The following is a 21,601-nucleotide window of genomic DNA, read 5'->3' on the forward strand; positions in this document are numbered from 1 at the left end:
CTCCCTATATGGCACCTAATAAGTCCAAGAAGGCTTCGAAGTTCGAGAGGGGTCTGACGCAGGAGACTATAAAGTAGGTGGTTGTGTTACATATGCAGGAGTTCGCTACACTAGTGGATGAGGCCACTAATGCAGAGGCGAGCCTTTAAGGAGATGTGGAGGTTCAGAACTCGAAGAAGAGACCAATGCCTTCTAGTTCTCGTATGGGTGCGAGGCAGAGTCCTTGGAGAAGGTATGGTAACGGCGGAGGCTAGCGATGGGATATGGTTGGTAGAGCATTTCAGGGTTCCTCATCATACACTATTTGCCCTAAGTGTGGCAAAAGGCATTCGAGAGAGTGCAAGGGCGGACCAAGTGACTAATTCCGGTGTGATAAGCTCGGATATATGGCACGAGATTGCTACACAACATTGAATTTCCCACCTCCACAACAATAGTATCTGGGAGGTAACCACGCATTGCGTGGAAACTATCAGAGGGGTACAACCCAAGCACGGGTGTATTCCTTGACTCCTAGCGATGCCAAGAATGAAGGATATGCGGTGATAGGTAACATTTATGTGCTTTCAAATAAAACCATTGTATTGTTTGACTCAGGAGCGATGCTTTCTTTCATTTCTTGATTATTCATTAAATTGTGTGAGGTAGAAACAAAATTGCTAGATGCCGAGTTAAAGGTGGTCACACCAACAGGGTCAGTGGTAGTGTGTAGTCAAGTGACCCGAGACTATCCAGTGGAGATTTAGGGGAAAATGATGCCTGCTAACTTGATTATCTTTGACATGCATGATTTTGATATCATTCTGAGAATGGATTGGTTAGCAACCAACTATGCAAGTATTGACTGCCATAAAAAGGAGGTAGTGTTCAGACCTCCTAGGAGTTGGAGTATATATTTATTGGGTCATGTGTGTGCGCTCTCCACCACAGATCCTTTCAGCTATTCAAGCAAAGATGTTACTCCTAGAGGGATGCCAGGGGTACCTAGCATTTGTGAAAGAAGCACCAAGAGAGGAACTTAAACTAAAGGATATCCCCATGGTAAGGGAGTTCTCAGATGTTTTCCCAAAGGATTTACCAGGATTGCCTCCTAATCGCGAGGTAGAATTTGCCATTGAGTTGCTTCCAGGGACAACGTCTATTTCTAAGGCTCCATACAGAATGGCTCCAATGGAACTGAAAGAGTTGAAAGAACAGCTTCAGGAACTACTTGACAAAGGGTTTATCAAACTGAGCATATCACCCTGGGGAGCACTAGGGTTGTTTGTAAATAAGAAGGATGGGTTGATGAGGATTTACATAGACTATAGAGAGATTAACAAAGTGACAATAAATAATAAGTACATGTTACCCTGAATTGATGATCTATTCAACCAGTTACAGGACACACAAGTCTTCTCCAAGATCGATCTGCGAATCGGGTATCATCAGATGAAGGTTAAATCAAAGGATGTTCCAAAGATGGCTTTCCGTACTAGGTATAGCCATTACGAATTTTTGGTTATGCCTTTTGGATTAACCAATGCTCTTGCGGCATTCATGGACGTGATGAACAGGGTGTTTCCCGAGTACTTAGATCAGTTTGTGGTTGGGTTCATTGATGACATCCTGCTTTATTCGAGGATTCCTGAGTAGCATGCAACTCATTTGAGGTTGGTACTCCAGGTAATTAGAGGAAATAAGTTGTTTTCCAAGCTTAAGAAATGCAAATTCTAGTTAGAGCAAGTGGCATTTCTAGGGCATGTAGTGTCCAAGGAAGGTGCTTCAATGGACCCGAGCAAGATAGAAGCGGTAGTTGATTAGGTGAGACCAAAGAATGTGCATGAGGTTAGAAGTTTCTTAGGTCTGACAGGATATAACCGGCAATTCATAGTGAATTTTCTAAACTATCAGGTCTACTGATACGGCTCATAAGGAAGAACATGAAGTTCGAATAGACTGGTAAGTGCGAGCGGAGTTTTCAAGAAATGAAGCAACGACTAGTTACTACCCTAGTGTTGACCATTCCATCAGGAGATGGTGGATTCGTGGTCTACAGTGACGCATCTAAGAAAGGACTCGGGTGTGTCCTCATGCAGTAGGGAAAGGTCATCATGTACACTTCTCGCCAACTCAAGGAGTACTAGAAGAACTATCCCATGCATGACATGGAATTGGCAGTGGTAGTTTATGCACTAAAGATCTGGAGGTGTTACCTATACGATGAAAGGTGAGATATCTTTACTGATCATAAGAGTCTTAACTTCTTTTTCTCTTAGAAAGAGTTAAACATGAGGCAGAGGAGATGGCTTGAGTTGAAAAAGGACTACGACTATACCATCAGTTACCACCTAAGAAAAGCTAATGTGGTAGCTGATGCTTTGAGTCGAAAATCAGTGAATACGTCAGTCTCAACAGTTGGAGTTCAGCATCAGATCAAGATGGACTTTGTCACCAGATTGTCATTGGCACTTCATGGACAAAATGCTATATGGGTAGTTGTTGACAGGCTGATGAAGACTACTCATTTCATTCCAGTTAAATTCATTTATTCTATGAATAAGCTGGCAAAACTCTATGTGCAGGAGATAGTCAGATTGCACGGGGTACCTGTGTCCATCGTTTCAGATAGGGACCCACGGTTTACTTCCCGATTTTGGAAGAGTCTACAGGAAGCATTGGGATCTCAACTCAATTTCAATACTTCTTTTCACCCATATACTGATGGTCAATTAAAGAGGACCATTCAGATTCTAGAGGATATGCTACGGGCGTGTGTACTGGATTTTGGGGGTAGTTGGGTTAAATATTTTACATTAGTTGAGTTCGCATATAATAAAAATTATCAGGCCAATGTTGAGATAGCACTATATGAGGCACTGTATGGTTGAAGGCATCGATCTCCGTTGTATTAGGATGAGATCGGTGATATTTTGGGGCCCAAGCTTGTTGAGCAAACCTCTAAGAAGGTTCAGCTTATTAAGGAAAGAATTAAGATAGCTAAAAGTCGGCAGAAAAGCTATGCAGATATACGTCAGCGAGAGCTGGAGTTTGAAATAGGTGATGTGATATTTTTTTAGGATTGCTTCAATGAAAAAGGTAATGAGATTTGGAAGATTAAAAAAGGAAGCTAAGCCCTAGATACATCAAGCCATTCGAGATTCCGAAAAGAATTGGTACAGTGGCATACAGAATAGCATTACCCCCAATACTGTCTAGAATTCATGACGTGTTCCACATGTCCATGCTAAGGAAGTATGTTTTGGATCCTTCGTATATGATCAGTTACGAGTCTTTGGAACTCGAGGACACTTTGGCTTATGAGAAGATACCAATACAGATTCTAGACCATAAGGAACATGAGTTACGTACTAAGAGGATTCCTCTTGTAAAGGTACTTTGGTGTAATCACGCAATGGAGGAAGCATCATTGGAATTAGAGACAGAAATACGTTAGAGGTATTCACAACTGTTCAAAAAGGCTTAGTGCTAATCAGGTAAGTAGAACATGGGTAAGTGTTGGATTTGTATATAGGTTGCTTAGAGTAGGCTTGGTTGCTTTATCAGTTGTTTACTATTTTTTATCATGGTTGGTCTTTGGGAGAGTTTTATATAGATATTGTAATCTTGCGAGACTGTATGTGTACCCATAGTATTCCTCTGCTACAAGTGAGGGCAATTAATAAATTTGGGACGAAACTGCTATGTGGGTGGCCGCTGGATCTTCCTAGAGTCAGATTAGCAGATCAGTAATCATTCTGTGGATGTGATGGAAATCAGTTAGCAAATTTTGAGGACAAAATTTTTGTAAGGAGGGGAGATTGTAGTAACCCAAACCAATAAAATAAAGAAATAAATAAAAGAAAAGAGAAAGGGAAGGGAAAAGAGGAATTTAGTTTGGCCAAGGCCAAAATAGTCACGATTTTGCGAGGATCAGAAAAACGGTCGCTGGTTTCCTATAGGTAAACAACCGAGAGCTATTTTAAGGCCAAATCGTCGCTGATTTTGTCAAGCCTAGAAAATCCAATGATGGTTTTCCTGCGGGTCTGTTTACTTAAGGGCTAAGTTACTATTTTTTTTTTCATAAGTTGGATTTGCTCTCTGATTACGCGTCAAAACTGCGTAATTGGGCATCTTAACCCGGGTTTTACGATTTATATTTTTAATTAAATGTCCAAAATTGTCCAATATTTTAATAAAGTGCCAAAATCATCATTCTTGAACTTTATTGCATTATTTATGAAGTTTTGGTAATTTTTTGCCGCAGGAAAAATCTCGGAAACCAAAACCGACACTTGTTTGTATTTTGTGCATAACTTTTCCTTTCGAGCTCTGATCGAGACGATTCAAATTTATGGAGAAATAGGAAAGGATTATATACAACTTTAGTGTTTTGAGTTTTGTGAGAAACGGGCTCCAGAAGAGTTAGATTTGCGATGAACAGAGAATGAAAAAAATGAAAAAAAATATAACAATTCGGGTTGGGTCAAGTTGCCGGGTCAGCTCCAATTGGGTCAGGTTGAGCCATCCGGGTCGTGGGTCTAGGGCAAGCCTCCCTTCTCCTTTATTTAAATTTCTCATTCTCCTTCTTTTCCCCTGTTGGGCGCTGCCCCCAGCCGAGAACCCCCTTGCTCTTCTTCTTCTTCTCCTTCTTCTTCTTCATCCTTCCCTTTGTCTTGCTCCTTCCCCTCTCTTTCCCTTTCTCTTTACCTTGCTTTATTCTCGTCTTTTCTTACTCTCTGTTTCTATTTTTCTTTCTCTTTCCCTAAGCCCAGCTCCTCTGATCAGAACACCACCAGCCCCTTCATCTGTTGCAGCAGCTCTACACATCTAGCGACTCCACAACACAGCAGCAGTCGCGGCATCCCTCTACACCAGCCGAGCACAGCCCCTGCCCAGCCCCTCTGCAACTCCAGCCATCTGCAGCAACTCTCCAGCCCAGCCTCTCCTCTTCTTCCCTGCTACACAGCCGTGCACCATCAGCAGCAGCAAGAGCTCCACGAGCAGAAGCAGCAGCAGCAGAGACTTGAAGACCCGAGAAGCAACTCCACAACTACTGGTTCTGCTGCTGCTATTCCAGCAGCTTTCATGGCTGCCTATCTCTCTCTCCCTCTATTTTATTTTAGTTTATTATTTGTTTTTTTGTTCCTATTTCTTCCATTCTCCTTCAATGTTTAGTTGTTTTTTTTTTATTCCAAGTAAAGTTTAAGTCAAATTGTTATTGTTTAAGGAATTTAAATTTTTTGTTTTATTGAGTATTATGTTTCCATTAAAGTTATTTTTTTGTTGGTTTTGTTTTTTTATGTTTGAGTATGTTAAGTTTGATTTTTTGAATAAAATACAAAAAGGAAAAAAAATTGTCTTTATTTTAGAAAGTAATTTAGTTGCCTTTCTTTCGTAAAATTTGATTTTTGATTGAAGTTCGATTTAATTTAGGTTCAATTTTTATTAGAGTTTATGTTTTTATTTATCGTATTCTGTTATCGGTTAAATCATTAATATTTTATTTTAGTTCGAGTTTTTAATTCGTGTTAAAGGTCCGGTTTTTATTGCGCGTGTGTGTGTTTGGTTTAGCTTCTATTGTGTGTTTTTAATTCCACGTTCTAGGTTACCATCCTTAATTAATGCGTGCTTTGATATTTGCTTGAGTAGGTTAGGGTTTCCCGTTTTTATTCTTTAGTTCAATACATGTTAGTTTTAGGACTTTAATTTGCGTGCTATTTAATTTGTTAAAAGTAAAATCAAATAATTTTGAAAATCCTGAATCTGAACCGAGTTCAGTACCTTTTTAATTTCGATTGGACGAACGTAAATTTTGAGATTAAAACGCATTCCCTGAAGAGACGATCTAGCCCTTGGGCTTAATATTACACGATAGAACTCCTATACTTGGGAGAGCTTCCGAGCTGCTCATTTTTCGAGTGAGTCACTCTCTCTCTCTTTCTCTCTCTAAAAATTAGGTTTTCGTTCTTTCTCTCTCTCTAGCTCGAGAACTCTCCACTAGTGCTCTCTGGCCTTCTCTCCCTTCTCCCGACACATAGACCGTTGATCTTCGGCGGATTCGTGCGGTTGGACTTTTGTGGTTTTGAAGGTTTAGGCATTTTCTTTAGGAATAGGTAAGGGGATTATGTTATGTCAGATTTTTTTGAATTATGGATCAGTTAAATTGCAATTTATGTTTATAGAAACGATATATATGATTTTTTGAACGAATCAATTATATGGAAATGGTCGTTTGGACTTTTATATGTTTTGGGGAAAACTAACGTGATTGGTTTGAAATCTCCTATGTTCAATAAAATATGTAGTTTGAGTTAAATAAAACCCTAGAGATGTTCAAACCCTGTTTTCAGCAACTTGTATGTTTCCCCGTCAGTTTATTTATTTATGATTATTAGATGAAAATTGTGTGGCATAAGAACGGTTTTTAAATGGCATATCTGAGTAGAATGTTTTTACTGATATTATACAGTATGATATAACAGCCGGGGGCCAAGTTTTGATATAATGGCCAAGGGCCAGGTTTTGATATAATGGCCGGGAGCCGAGTTTTACTTGACGGTCAAGGGCTGAGTTTTATGGAATGTCAGGTTTTATACGAAATGAGTTATAATACTATTTTTATTGTGTAAATTGTCATATATGATTCTAGAACCTTGTGGATATGCGATATGTGATATTGTGAGCATGGTACCGTAGCTATATGTTGGTAATGAGTGCAATCACATGGAGATGGAAGTGTGATATGGGATAGTCGATTGGAGACCTAGGCCCGGTACTACCACGAGGTTAGTGTCGGGGGGCCCATCTAATGCAGTTTCGGGTGACCATAGGTAGGCACAATCATACTTACAACCTTTTTCTGACTCAGCTATGGTCGGCCGGTCATAAGCTAAGTCTAGCCTTCGGGTCATACAACCCATCATGGAAGGAAGCATGTCATATGAGTTTGTAATAGTGTAACGACACTAATTCAGCAGTCCAGGTTGTATCTTTTATGCATATATGGGCAAATTTACTATAAAATTGATTATATTGAGCCAACAGTTTATTATTCTGAAATTATGTATTTTCGGATATATAGTGTTGTACAGTTTTAAAATATCATTTTTTATATACAGTTAAATAATGGAATTTTTATATTTACACAGGAACTTATGCTAGACACACACTGATAATAATATAATTTTTCTTACTAAGAAGTCTCTCACCCCATTATACAAATCATTTTCAAGTCCTTCAGGAAATCGTGTCTAGCTTACTACAGGGTAGGGATTAGACATTTTGGGGGTGATAGACAGAGCTGGTGAGTCACCGGCGGTTACATTTTATTATTTGGTTGGGTTGTATTATATAGTCAAGTAGTTGTATTTATGTATTTGGGAACAGTTAGAACTCTGGTAAAGTGTTTTGAGATTTTAGCATTTTCCGATGCATGATTTTATTTCCAATAATAGCAGGTGCACCCGGGATTCCCTAGTGAGGGTGGGTTGCAATATATATGTATATGTATGTGGTATCAGAGAGTTTATATGTTTTATCTAGCAGTCCGGGCCCACGTGGCGGGTCGAGGCGCTACACCAACAATCTGGATCTGAACTTTAAGGGTAGTTTTCATGTTGGGGTCGAAAAGATGCATATTGAAGTTGGGGAAGACAGTGAAACTGACTGTCCCTGCATTTAATGTTGTTTGCATAGTGGCGATGTAGGCATGCTCGTACTTACAGAACGTTAAATCAAGGAGAGCAATTCTGGAGCAGACCGGAAGGCATTTTCATCCATGAAAAGTAAGATAGAGCTTAATAGCACCAATGTGGATAAGAGTGAATCCCTAGCTGAGGTACTTTCTAGGAAGCTCTGAGGGAAGCTCCAGAGTCACGAGCTATTTTGCTTCTGTTGCCAAGAGTTGGTGCGAGTCAAACAGAGAAGCTTCAATGACTTATTTAAAACTTTTGGGTACATGTGTTTTTCTAGTGATCTTTTTTAAGATGTTAAGAGGATATTTGGTTTTATCAAAGACATAAAATGGGTTGGTAATTTGAGGAATTTTGGTTTAGGGGATAAGGCTATCTTTTGGTATATAATCTAATTCGTACATATAATCATGGTGAACTATGCTTAAGGCAGATGAAGATCTGGGTGAATAACTAAAAGAAGGAGATGGGGTTAACATGGCTCTAGAAGACATGACTTCTTAAATTATAAGATTGGAACCTCCCTCATAACCTAAAAGTGAAAAGATCTCTTGCCCAATTTTGTGAACTAAAACACAAAATCAGTCAAAGCTTCCTTGTTCTTTATCATCCATTAAAGATGTTAGCTCTACTCGACAAAACACCAAAGCTTCCTTGTTCTTTATCATCCATTAAAGATGCTAGCTCTACCCGACCAAACACCAACAAGTCATGGGCACCTTAGGCCTTACTCACTAATGGCTTCAAAAGAACAAAAGCGATTTGAGTAAAATCCTACAAACAGGTTTTTTGTTCTCATGTGGAACAAGTCAAGGGCATCTTAGGCCTTACTCTTCTAATGATTTCAAGAGAACAAGAGAGATTTGAATGAAACCTATAGCCTGGTTTTCATCTTTCACCGTTCTGATGTGGACGATCCACACGGAGTGTGGCAACCACAGAGCATACTGAGTTCAAGACAATCACCTCTATTGTGGGCAAAGAGATCCATCACTTAAAGAGTGATGGAGGCTCCGAATGAGTCTTTAAGCTGCCATGGCTCTAATACCAATATGGCACTTAGTCTAGGATCAATGCGTAATAAGAGAATAAGATGGAATAAAAACACACTAAGAGAAATATCATTAAACTAAAGTGAAAGGTTTACAAGGACAAGAGAAATACATAGAACTCTTGCAAGAGAATTCTTGACTCTCACTTGCTTTGCCTAGCTAGAGGTTGGAGCCTTCCTTTAATAGATGAGGAGCGATGGAATATGCCATGGCATCTTAGAATATGCTTCCGACATATTCTTTTTCCTATCTCCTTTACACATCTTTTAATAAAGATAAAGCTAACATGACAATGACAATATACAAAAAGCAAAAGCTGACCTACAAAAACAACACATAAAAAGATAAAGTTGCATGACAAAGGCAACACACATAAAGATAAAGTGGTCCAGTCGATGGTTTGGATTTAAGGCTTCAAAGCAATAAGCCCCAATTAGGCTTTGGGTTAAACATAGGCCCATTGCGGGCTTTAAATGTAAAAGCAGGGTCAAATTGGGTCTTAAGTCGAGCATAGGCCCACTATGGGCCCCAAATTTAAAAATTAAGCCCAAAATTTGGGATTATTTTGTAAGATTGCTACTAAACTTGACTATGAATTTTTTTTTTTTTGTATATGCAAATGTAGGATCTTTTAGAAGGCTAGCCCGATTGAAACTTTAAGGATGGCCAAGGACTATTTTTTGTTTTTGTTTTTGTTTTTAAGCAAAATGAAGTGTCTACGTGTAGTCCAAACTATGGCCCGCACACTACAGCACCATACCTATGGTGTGGGGTTCATGTGAATTTATTTTATGATTGGGCATTAGGATGCATTGACCTTGTTAACTTATTCAATGAAAATTTTTCCTGAAGAAAACCATGACAAGATCCAACCCAACAAATTAGTGAAAATAGTGCATCAATATGCTAAAACACACTGAGAAATTTTAACAAACACATTACCTACGAAATTCATTGCCTATATACCCAACAATTATAAATTAATTAATTAAAAATTCACCTAACCCTTCCTGCAACTGATGGTCACTAGGATAACCCAACCCTGATAACTTGTTCAATGCAATATAATGTTCAATATTTTAATAGATTTTTAAAAAATGAAAACAATAGTGCTTTATGTTCATCTAGTTAGCATAAATTACTGAGCAACATGTCGACCATCTAACTTATCAAATTCATGAGGATTTCTTAATATGAAATTATTAAAATTCTATTCACTATCCCTCACTTTTAAATGTGAATGCGTATGTTTTTTAGTTATTTGTGTAGAAAAATATGAAATATTCATCTATGTTTTATTTATATATATTTTGCTCCTGCTGAGAAAAACTTCTAGGTTCGCTACTGGTGCTCCTGTATCACATAAGAGAAATAGTGATGTGTTTTGACCATGATGCACAGATTCAAAAGATTAGTTGTTAAAACTACGTGGTAAGGGCGGCTTGTGAGTTTGATGATCTTAAGGTCATGAGTTCAATTCCCCCTTAAGGCATTACGCTGATAAATTACCAAGGGTGTGTCAATGAGCGGGCGACTTTCACCCCCCTCAAGTTTAGTGTCACACCATAGTTCCAAAGTGGGACGATGGTAGTATCAATATATATATATATATATACAAAAAATAGAAAAAAAAAAAAAAAAAGTCACACACATACATACCATATTTATTGTTGATTAAGAGAGTTCAAATTTGGTACGAAATTGTTTGGAGTAGAAGATAAGAATGAAGGAAAGGTCCCTCATTCATTATGTAAATTAGTTAGTCAAGTTTTGAAATAGACCTGAGTATCATTAATTATAAAAGTACTATTAAGAAAATACTTGTTTTAGATACTATGGAATAATGGATTAAAATAATAAAAGCCTTATTATAAAATTATCTAGACTGCATTTGTCAATTTAAAAAAAAACAAAAAAACAATAGAATAAATATATTAATGCCTAAGGGCCGGGATTGGGAGGATTCTACCACGCTTTGCATGTTTGGGACATACGTAAATAAGACACAGCAGGGAATTAGTGGAGGCCTCCCCCATCAAAATCTCCATACACACTCATTCATACACTCCCTCGGCCGCATCCACTAATTCGAAACTTAATTTGAAAGTCACGAAACGTTTTCGAGATGCTACTAATAAGTAATAAATGGTAAATGCTTGTCCTTGTATGGATCTTATTTCAATGGGAACTCGTATGTATATATATAGATATTAGGCGATAAGGTTTTTTTTTTTTTTTTTTCTGTATCTGTCTTTTATGTCATAGGAGCCCTATGAGGGCCCTAATATTTTAAAGAAAATTATTTCTCACAGATGTGAGGTGACACAGACCCTACACTTTTTTTAACCCTCTTCCCCCCCCCCCCCCTCCCCCCCTCTCTATCTTAGTAAGAGTCCCACACAGGCTCTACTAATTTTTTTAATACTTTTTTAATTTATTTTTTAAAGTATTTTTTTCCTTTGGTCTCACACAAGCTCCACTAAATTTCTTTCTTTATATTGATTTTATTAATTTTTATATAATTATTTTTAGAAACATTTTATCTTTTTATTAGACAAAATCAAAAAAATTCTAACATTAATGAATTTTATTAAATAATTTTTTGAAAAAATAATCCCAACTTGACAACTTTTCGTCAATATCTTTTTTAATATTTTTATATTATAAATTAATTCAAATTATTAGTTTCTCCTTTCTTATTTTTTAAATTTACATCTACTAAAAGTATAGAATTGTTTTTAATTTATATTGTTCAAAAATATAAAAGTACATATATTGTGTTACATTTTTATTTACATACATTATATACATTAAAATAAGTAAATGATTGGAAATATTCTTTAAAATATTCAATATAATATATGTGGAACAATAGAATTTTTGTTTGCTAAAATTATAGAATTAATTTTAATTAATATTATTCAAAAATGTAGGAATATATACACCGTATTACATTCCTATTTACATATATTATATATATTAAAATTAGAATAAGTGATTATTTTCTCACTTACCTTCCACCAAAAATTTATAATATTAAAAAATTATAATTACATATGAATATATATATATATATATATATATTTATGTAAATACATAAACGCATGTAATTTAATAAGTGTTCAACTTTCCATATATATGTTATAAAATAAAATATTTAAATACTACTCAAAATTTACATTGTAAATCCTCATTCAATATTCTTATGATTTATATTTGTATTTTATTTTTTTCAATTAATTTTACATTTAAATTGATCCACCACAATAAATTTATATCATATATATATAGGTCCATAATATTTTTAAAGTTTTACGTAATACATACATATTATATTATTTATATGAATTTATCATTTTTTGTCAATTATGTTGAACAAATAATTTAAAATAATGCGTTAAATTATGATATTATTTTCCAAACTAATTATTGAAATATATATATATATATATATATATATAAAGTTATACCTAAATATTATTTGTATTATGTGTTTTAAAGGTAATGTTTAATGAAATAGTATATTTTAAATGTGTTTCTCCTATGCACCTTTACTAATGATAAAGTTACATTTAAGTTTCATGCTAAAATGATATATCGTTGCAATTTTATATTGTTATGATTGATCTTAAGATTTGAATTCTCTCATAATCAGTGTCCATTATCAAAATTTAGAACTCAGTTGTTTTTTTTTTTATCCTTGGACAATTTTTATTCTCTTGAACTCAAAGTTAATCATTTCAATGCCACCTACATATAATTCAAACTTCTTATCTTTCTTTTTTAACTTATTTCATATGTAGACACATGACACAATTTTTCTTTGTCCCATTCACTTTAAATGTTCATGCAAGTGGACCCATCTTCTTCTCCCTCTTTTCTTTTCCGTTTTCTTTTCATTCATTTTCTTTTTTCTTTTACTTGACAGCTAGACCTCCAACAAAAACAAAAAAAGAGTCCTACAATAGGCCTCCCTTCAGAAATCATCTTCAGCAACTAATGGTGAAAACTTTTCCTTTTGATTAACTACATTTGATTACTTCTTTAAATAATTCCTTCCTATGTTTAAAATTGTCAGCTAATCAAGGAAGTTAAACTGATATATTTTTTAAGTGATTTAATTAGAAAGTAATCGCTCTAAAAACAAACAAAAATGTTATACTTAAATATTGTAATCATTCTATGTGTTTCAACGTAATGTTTAGTTCCCTACTAAAATAATATATTGTTGTAATTTTTTATTTTCCAAGTTCTTCATTGACCGAGAAAATTAGGTTGATATGTTTTTGTTGTGATTTAATTGATAATTAATCTCACTAAAACACACACAAAAAAAAATTATACTTAAATATTTTTTGTCCTATGTATGTTTTAAAAAACTGTTTAACGGAATTGTTTATTTCAAATATAGTTTTCCTATACATCTTTACTAATAATAAGATTGTATTTACGTTCAAACTCGATATTATAAATATATATATTATTACAATTTTGTATTATTACCATTAATCATAATATTTAGGTTTATTTTTTAACTTATTCTATATGTATTTTATTTTTTCTTCTTTTTAATATAATATTTTCAACAGATAACGGGAAAAGCCCATATTATATACAGATGGGTGGGCGACCCAAGAAGCAATGTAACGCAATCTAAAAGGGGAAAGCCATCCCTTCCATAGAATTAATCCCAGCTAAACCTGCATCTGCATGCAGACAAAACCTAGTTCGACATGTTCTGGCTTTTTGCCCAGCTGTTCAATTAATTAATTAATACTTATCTGTCTTATCCCAGCACCAGATCGGATGAGCTAAGTGGGTACTCAAAGCTTGATCGGCGTTTGCGTGTATGAAATGCACACGGAAACCCAGGCCACAAGGACGAATCCAGCTAGCCACCCACCTGCAAAAGGCCAGCACTACGTGCGTCACACAAATGCATGCATGCATGCATGCGTAGGATATAGCTATCTACCAAGTTAACGTTCCAGCTTTCTCACCTCTCAGATTTCAGCTAATTAATCTGCACTACGCAACTCATCCATCCATCCATATCCATCGTCTTCATTCTAGAATTCAGGTACCTATCCTCTTCCTTTGTTCCTTCATCATTCATCATACACCTACTAATAATAATAACTAGAAATGCAAGAAAGGACTTTGAAAATGTTAACCATCTTCTCATTCATCGTCAGTTTAGTAGAAAAGTTTAATCCTCCTTATGTTGTTTTCTGTAATTACCGATGGTCATGTGATATGAGATATGTTCGTTCTATGATATTTGGAATTTTGATGTTTCTTATAAAGATTTTCTAAAGAACCTCAGAATAGCCGTTATGGGAGTGATTTGTAGGGAGATCTGGAAAGAGAGAAACGAAAGAATTTTTAGGGAGCACTCCTCCTCAACCGCCTACAGTCTTTCTGTTTGTCCCCGACTTCTTTTCTAACTTCCGCGGCTTTCTCCTTGCTTTTATCTACGTCTTTTTGTCCTGAAAAATCTATAATTTAGCCTTAATTTCAGTTGTTTGAAAGTTTTACTTATTTGATTGCAGGGTGATGGTAAGGGCAACTTGTGACTTTGGTGACCCCAAAATCGCGGTTCGATTCCTCCTTTAGAGTTTATCTCTGTGAATTACCAATGGGGCATCAATGCACGGGCGGCTTTCACCCTCCCAGATTTGGTGTCGCACCATAGTGTCTAAAGTGGCGCGATGGTGGTTGGAGTCCCCAATTAATCCAAAACAAAAAACAAAAAAAAATAAAACAATAATAATAATAATAATAATAATAATAATAATAAATTAGAAAATTATAATTTGAATTAATTTTATAATATAAAAGTATTGAAAAAGAAAGTGATGGAAAGCTATTTAGTTTGCCTTATTTTTCAAAAAAATTATTTAGTAAAATTTGTTAATATTGGAATTTTAAATTTTTATTTATAAAAAGAGAAAATATTTTTTTTAAAATCAATGGAATCAATATAGAGAGGGGAATTTTGTGGGGCCGTATGGGATCAAAGGAAAAAGAAAAGGTTTAAAAATAAATTTAAAACTATTAAAAATTTAGTAGACCCGCATGAGAACCCCTGCTGAGAGAGAACGGAGGGGAAAAGAAATAAGAAAGGTTAAAAAATTTGTGGGGTCTCGCATCTGTCAGAAAAAATGTTTTTTTTTTTTTTAATAATGGGCCTGCATAGGGCCCCATATGCTGTAAAAGACAAGAAAAAAAAAAAAAAAAACCTAATGCCATGTTCACACCGAGTCAGAAAAAATGATTTTTCAAAAATTAGCAAAGCCTGCATGGGCCCCCTCTACTATAAAAGACAAAAACAAACAAAAAGAAAAAAACCAATACCAAGTGTCAATGCTAGTTAAATCTCTAAGTTCATAGAGAGAGAGAGAGAGAGAGAGAGAGAGAGAGAGAGAGAGAGAGAGAGAGAGAGAGAGAGAGAGAGAGAGAGAGAGAGAGAGAGAGAGAGAGAGAGAGAGAGAGAGAGGTGTTATAGTATGTGACTCATATTGAGTGGAACACATGCACAAAGAAAGTTGGTCTGAAGAAAAGTTGTCGACGGTTTCTTCCAGAAGCAAATTAGGAAGACAATCGTCGACCGTTTGATGTAGGTACGTCGACAGTTTCTTCTAACTAGTAAAGGAAAACCGTTGACAATTTCATGGTTTTTTTCGGCGTTGTTTTTAAAATTTGAACTGGGAAGATCAATATGTTGGGGATATGGAGGCAAATCCTCCACGGATTGATACAAGAATATTTGAGGGATTCTCTAATACCTTTATACGTCTAGGGGTTAATATAAATACAATGTTGTAACCTTGGTTTTGATTGATAGTGAATTTCAACTGCCACTTACTCCCATGGACATAAGCATTTTGCCGAACCACTTTAAATTCTTGTGTTGATTATTACTTTCATTATTTCTGTGTATTTTCGTATTATTCGTAATAATTGCTGCACAACCCGATCATTTCCGCGTTTCATTGCACAACAAAAAGAGAAAGGGGGAAAAGAGAAAAGAAAAGAGAGAAAAAAAATCAGGTGAAAAAAATTTGGTGGCAACATGTATCCCACAAAGATTCAATTTTAATGACCCCTGAGCGCTGGCTCAGGTGGCAAGGGCGGACCCGAACGTGCCTGTGACCCAGGTAGGCGTCCCAGGTTCGATTCCTGTCTCGCCAAGCAAATCTCGATTTACCTCCCTACAAGGCCTTGGCATGGGAACTGTGGGGCATGGGATTAGTCTCTGCTGCGATGCATCTCGGGGTAATCTGATAGATGCCGGCTGAGGACACCTGACATTACCCAAAAAAGAAAAGAAAAAGATTCAATTTTAATGTATAGTATAGAGAATAATAAATAATTCATTGGAGTCGTTCGTCTACAAAGCTTCAATTAAATTGGGAAGACTTCATAAATATTTGCATGACTTTAGGTACTTAGCTTCTTAGATGCAACTCTCTGCTTCATTGTTTTCTGATTTTGTTTTTGGTGGTCATTGTTAATTAGGCTAGCTCTCACTTTGTCCATCAGCGTCTGGCTGATATTCTCTGTTTCTTCAATAAAGCATTTACCTTTTTTAAAAATAATAATAATAATAATAATATACTTTACGAGTGCATACATACGAGAAAACATTAGATACATCAAGTGTATATACCAGATCTAATATGATTTCATTATGTATACAAAAAATTACCTATTTAATTAAAATACTTGCACATGACAAAATCATATTAGATCTAATGTATACACCTAATGTATTTAATAATTTATAGGAACGAAGATGAAAGAGAAAAATAAGAAAAAGAAAAAAAAAACTAATTTTGTAAATACAATATTAACAATACAAAATTGTAACAATATATAATTATAACATGGAGTTGAATGTAAATAGAGTCTTACTATTAGAAATGTTGTAGAAGAAAAACATATTTGGAATAGATAACTTCGTGAAACAATACGTATAAAACACATATAACATAAAAAGTATTTAACTATATTTTTTATTTTTTTTTGTATGTTTGTAGTGAGATTAATTATCAGTTAAATTATGACAAAACAAATCAACCTAACTTCTTTTGCCAGCAATAAACTTGGAAAATACAAAATTGCAATAAATATATTATTTTAGCGTAGAACTAAATATTATGTTGAAATACATACAATAATTACAATTGGTTCTTTGCTTTTAATAGATATAAATATGAAAAAAATAATAAAGTAAAAAATTAATAATTTAAATTAATTTTATAATATAAAAGTATTGAAAAAGAAAATGATGGAAAGTTGTTGAGTTTGACCTATTTTTCAAAAAAAAAAATCATTTAGTGAAATTTATTAATGTCGGAATTTTTAAATTTTGTCTATAACAAGAGAAAGTATTTTTGAAAATAATTTTTAAAAAGTTAATGGAAAATATAGAGAGAGGAATTTAGCGGGGGCACATATGGGATCAAAGGAAAAAAAAAAGATTTAAAAAATAAATTTAAAAAATATTTTAAAATTAGTGGATAAAAGAAATAAGAAAGTTTCAAAAAATTGTGGGCTCCGCATCTGCCAGAAAAAATGTTTTTAAAAAAAAAATAAAATTGGGGCCTATTTTGGGCCCCCTTTGCTGTAAAAGACAAGCGAAAAAAAAAAACTGAGCACCACAAATTTCGGGGGGGATCAAATGGATTCTATCAAAGATAAGTTCCCCACTCCTCTGAATTTTTCTTTATTTTTTATTGTATCAAACATATCTATATTCATGTTTGTGGTTTGGTTTGCATTGAGGTCTGGTTCTGGGTGAGCCAAGACACCGAGCTGGGTTAGCCCATTGAGTTGGGGTTCTAGTTGACACAAGGTGAGTCAACCCACTTGGTTGAGACTTGGGGCTTAGTCCCCTATTTGGGTTGGGTTCTCTTTTGGGATTAAAAATTGGGCCTGGCCATTTAGGATTAAAAACTAGGTCTAGGCCTTAAGTTTGAAAATTGGGCCTAGGCCGTTTATTTTTAAAAAAAAAAAAAAAAAAAGAGCTTGATTAAATGGGCCTGGGGCCCATCATTTTTTTTAAAAAAAAGTCTGTTTTTAAAAAAAAAAATGGGCTCAAGGCTTTTTATTTTTTAAAATGAGCATTGGGCTGGATTAAAAGAAATGGTTTGGGGCCCATTATTTTTATAAAAAAAAGTGGGTTAAAAAAATGGGCGTTAGGCCTTTTATTTAAAAAAAAAAAAATAAGTAGTGGGCTGGTGGGGGGGGGGGGTGCAAAGCCCAAATGGATTCTGGTTTTAAGAAATGAGCTTTGGGGCCCTTTTATTTTGAAAATAAGGAGTGGGTTAAAATTGGCCTAAGTTTCTGTTGAATAGTGAACTGGGTTAATGGACCAAGGTCTTGGTGGACCTCTTAGGGAGTCTATGTCAACGGGTCAGGTCAACCCATAGATCGGGTCAATGGATCGAGTCAACGGGTCATATCCGAACCCATAGGTCGGATCCGATTGATTTCAGAGTGCTTCTATTCTTGTTTTTGAATAAATAACCAAAAAAAATAATTAAAAATACCTACATACTGTTAAGGGTGAGCATTTGGTCAGTTCACCAAATTAATTGAAAATTTTCAATTAAAAATTTTAGTAGCTGAACCAACCAAAATTTCATATTTAACCGATCTCAAAACCTATCGAACCGATTTTCGATTAAATCAGTTAACCGATTTAATATTTTAATAAAAATATATATAATATAAATAATATATATATAATTTTAATATGTATAATATATAAAAATAAACAATTTTTTTGTATATATATAATATAAAATATTTTAATATATAATATATATAATTATTTATTATTAATTTATATTATTCGGTTAACCAAATTAACCGAACCCAAAAATCAAATCGAACCGAATAAATTTTTAACTGAACCGAATCGATCGAATTTATTCGATTAATTTGATTTTAACTAAATTATGCTCACCTCTACTTGTTGTCTTCCACTCCTTCAATCTTTAAATAGAATGTTTATGCCCTTTTCAATCGTATGCTTCTGAGTATCAAATTCTTTCTGATTATGAATTTGTTTACCTCTGTGAATTGCTCTACCTTTGTGAATTGCTCAATACAACTATCGTTGTTACTCTTTATCTGCTTATGTTTCTCCTCGTGAACCTCAATTTGTAGGCTCAGGGATTCGTTTAATTCTCAACAACTAACCAGCTATTAACTGCTGCCCATTTAATTTTAACCAATTTGTTGATTTTTTCGATCCGATCGCTAGTTTTGGTAATGACAAACCACATGTTACTAATGTGTGTGCTGAAGTACTTGAATAGGTTAATCATTCAGATCAGAACACACATATGAAAGTGATATGGTTGCTAGAAAGATCTCAATGAGCTTATACTCTTGGTATAATCCATAGGAATCTGAAGAGCAAAAGAAAGAAGAAGAAGTTTTTACTGTATTGCTTTTAGTTTTTCAATTTGGTCTGTAATAATCTACATGACTTGCATTATAGATTGTATAAGCTCAAAAAGACCATAGAATGACTATAGGAATCCCTCAAGTAAACAGGCTCATAACTCATTTTAATGGGGATTTAACTTAGGTTTTTATTTGGGCCAAAAAGTAAGTTGTGGTCTAATTCGGTCGACCGAATCCTGGAAGTGTAAAATGCCTCACTCGACCGAACTAGGTGAAAGTCAACATTTTGACTTCACTCGATTGGTTGAATCTTTTTTAATGTATCTTTCTCAGTCGACCAAACTCACACGTGTCTGTTCCCCAACAACTTAGTCGATCGAACTTCCCGTTCATTTTTTATTGAGTCCACCAAGCCATAAAGTATAGTAGACCGAACTCAGATATAGTCGATCGAACCTTCAGTTCAAAAATGCCTCGGTCGACCGAACTTAAAATATAATCGACCAAAACCTCTAAAGTTGAACATTTTTAACTACAGTAAAGCAAGGATAATTTTATTTAACCTTCATTAATCTTTTATAAAAAGACTCCTATGTCCCTCAACGATTATATTTTTATAACTGTCTATATATACTACTTCATTTGGGAAGATTAAAGAGAGACTAGCAAATATAATTAGCACAAAATTCTCTGAAACTCCAAATACTCTTTTCACCTCTTGCAAGCCAAAAATGCTATTCTTACTTGTTCTTCTTGCTAAAATTCCTTTGGTAAGAATATTTTAGAGGTTGTTCATTTTAACTTACATTCTCAAACTGTTTGATTGATATTTTTTTATTGATAGTAAGCTTGAGTTTTCCTTAATGATTTAAATCATAAATCTTCTTTAAGGAAAACTCTCTAGAGCTTGTGTGTATTGCATCTTGGTTGCAAGATGCAAGGGCTTGTTGTTTTGTACCATTGTGAAATATATCTTTCAACAAGCTAATTCCAAATATCTCTCACACTTATTTGACAAACAATCTTTGAAATATTTAATTTGGGTTGTGTTAAACTTCCTTGGATTATTTGTTCTTTAAATATAGTATCTTGAATCAAAGGTTGTACTCTCACATATACATACACTCACACATCTTAAAGAGTTCACATATTGGATCTCACTTGAGCATTTGATCTTATCATTTGTGAGTGCATATATTTTAGATCATAATATTGTACAAATCTTCTTGAGTTAGAAGCATTGAAATTGTACACAAAATTGTTTGATTATTTGTTGTAGTTCAGGCGTGACTTGAGGTGGGTCTTCTTCGCCCCGTAAGGAGAGTTTGTAAAGGTTGAAGTCAGTTCTAGTAATTTGACCTGGTGTTGTAAGCGGTGTCACTCCACCCGTTAAGTAAGCATTAGTGGAATCCTCGAACTTGTGAGCTATGGCGGGGACATAGGCAGTATTGATCGAACCCCGATAACATATATTGTGTCTGCTCTTAAATTCCTACACTTTAATTTCCTACACATGTTTTCTTATATTTAATTTATTATGAATTTGTGTGTTGACTCTACGAGTCCAATCCTGTTTTGATAATAACAAATCACTTGGTATTTGATCTATGCATCGAGTTTGTGAACAGGAACTATATTAAGCATGCACGGAAAGATAATGAGTCATGGAATCCTTCAAGTAAAGCTTACATATCTTGGCAAGTATCATGGAACTCAAAGAGTACAAGAATCAAGATACAAAAGACAAAGTTCAATAATCTCTTGGAAATGGGTATTTAGAGCTTATGTATTTACATTGTCATATGATTTATTTTGAAGCTCAAATATAACTTAGAGTGATTTTAGGTTTCATGCATTTCATGTATATCATTAGGGAACCTGTATGAACTTAGAAATGTTTTCAAATCATTGAAAAATATGTTTTACAAAAGACCCAAAAAGAGAATCAAAGCAGATTTTTAACTTAGAAAAGAAAATTTGAGAAAAAGGGGAGTTCAGTCGCCTGAACTTTACTTCAGTAGCCTGAAAAATAAGTTCGGTAACCTGAAGATTAAGTGCAGTCGCCTGAAGAATTAAATGGGAAAGACAGAACCTGGCAGAGGTACTTCGGTCGCCTGACCCTAGAACCTCAGGCGCCTGAAGTTGTCACTTCAGGATCCTGAACCCCAGTTCGGTTGCCTGAACTTGCGGGAAAGCCTAAAAAATCAGATTTTTATTAAAAACACGCGAGCTATCTTATTGATCCAACGTCTGAGATCAATCCTAATAGTCATACACTATATATATTAAATGTCTAAACCCTAGAACGAAGAGAGACACACAAGAAAGAAAAGAACACACCTTGTTGAGAGAACGTTGAAAATCTACTCTTAAGTGCTATACGATTGCTTACTTCTCAATCTCTAATCTTCAAGCTTGAGCAAATCAACTCAGAGTCACAAAGGGAACTTGCTT

Source organism: Malania oleifera, chromosome 5, assembly GCF_029873635.1.
Source record: "Malania oleifera isolate guangnan ecotype guangnan chromosome 5, ASM2987363v1, whole genome shotgun sequence".
Lineage (NCBI taxonomy): Eukaryota > Viridiplantae > Streptophyta > Magnoliopsida > Santalales > Ximeniaceae > Malania > Malania oleifera.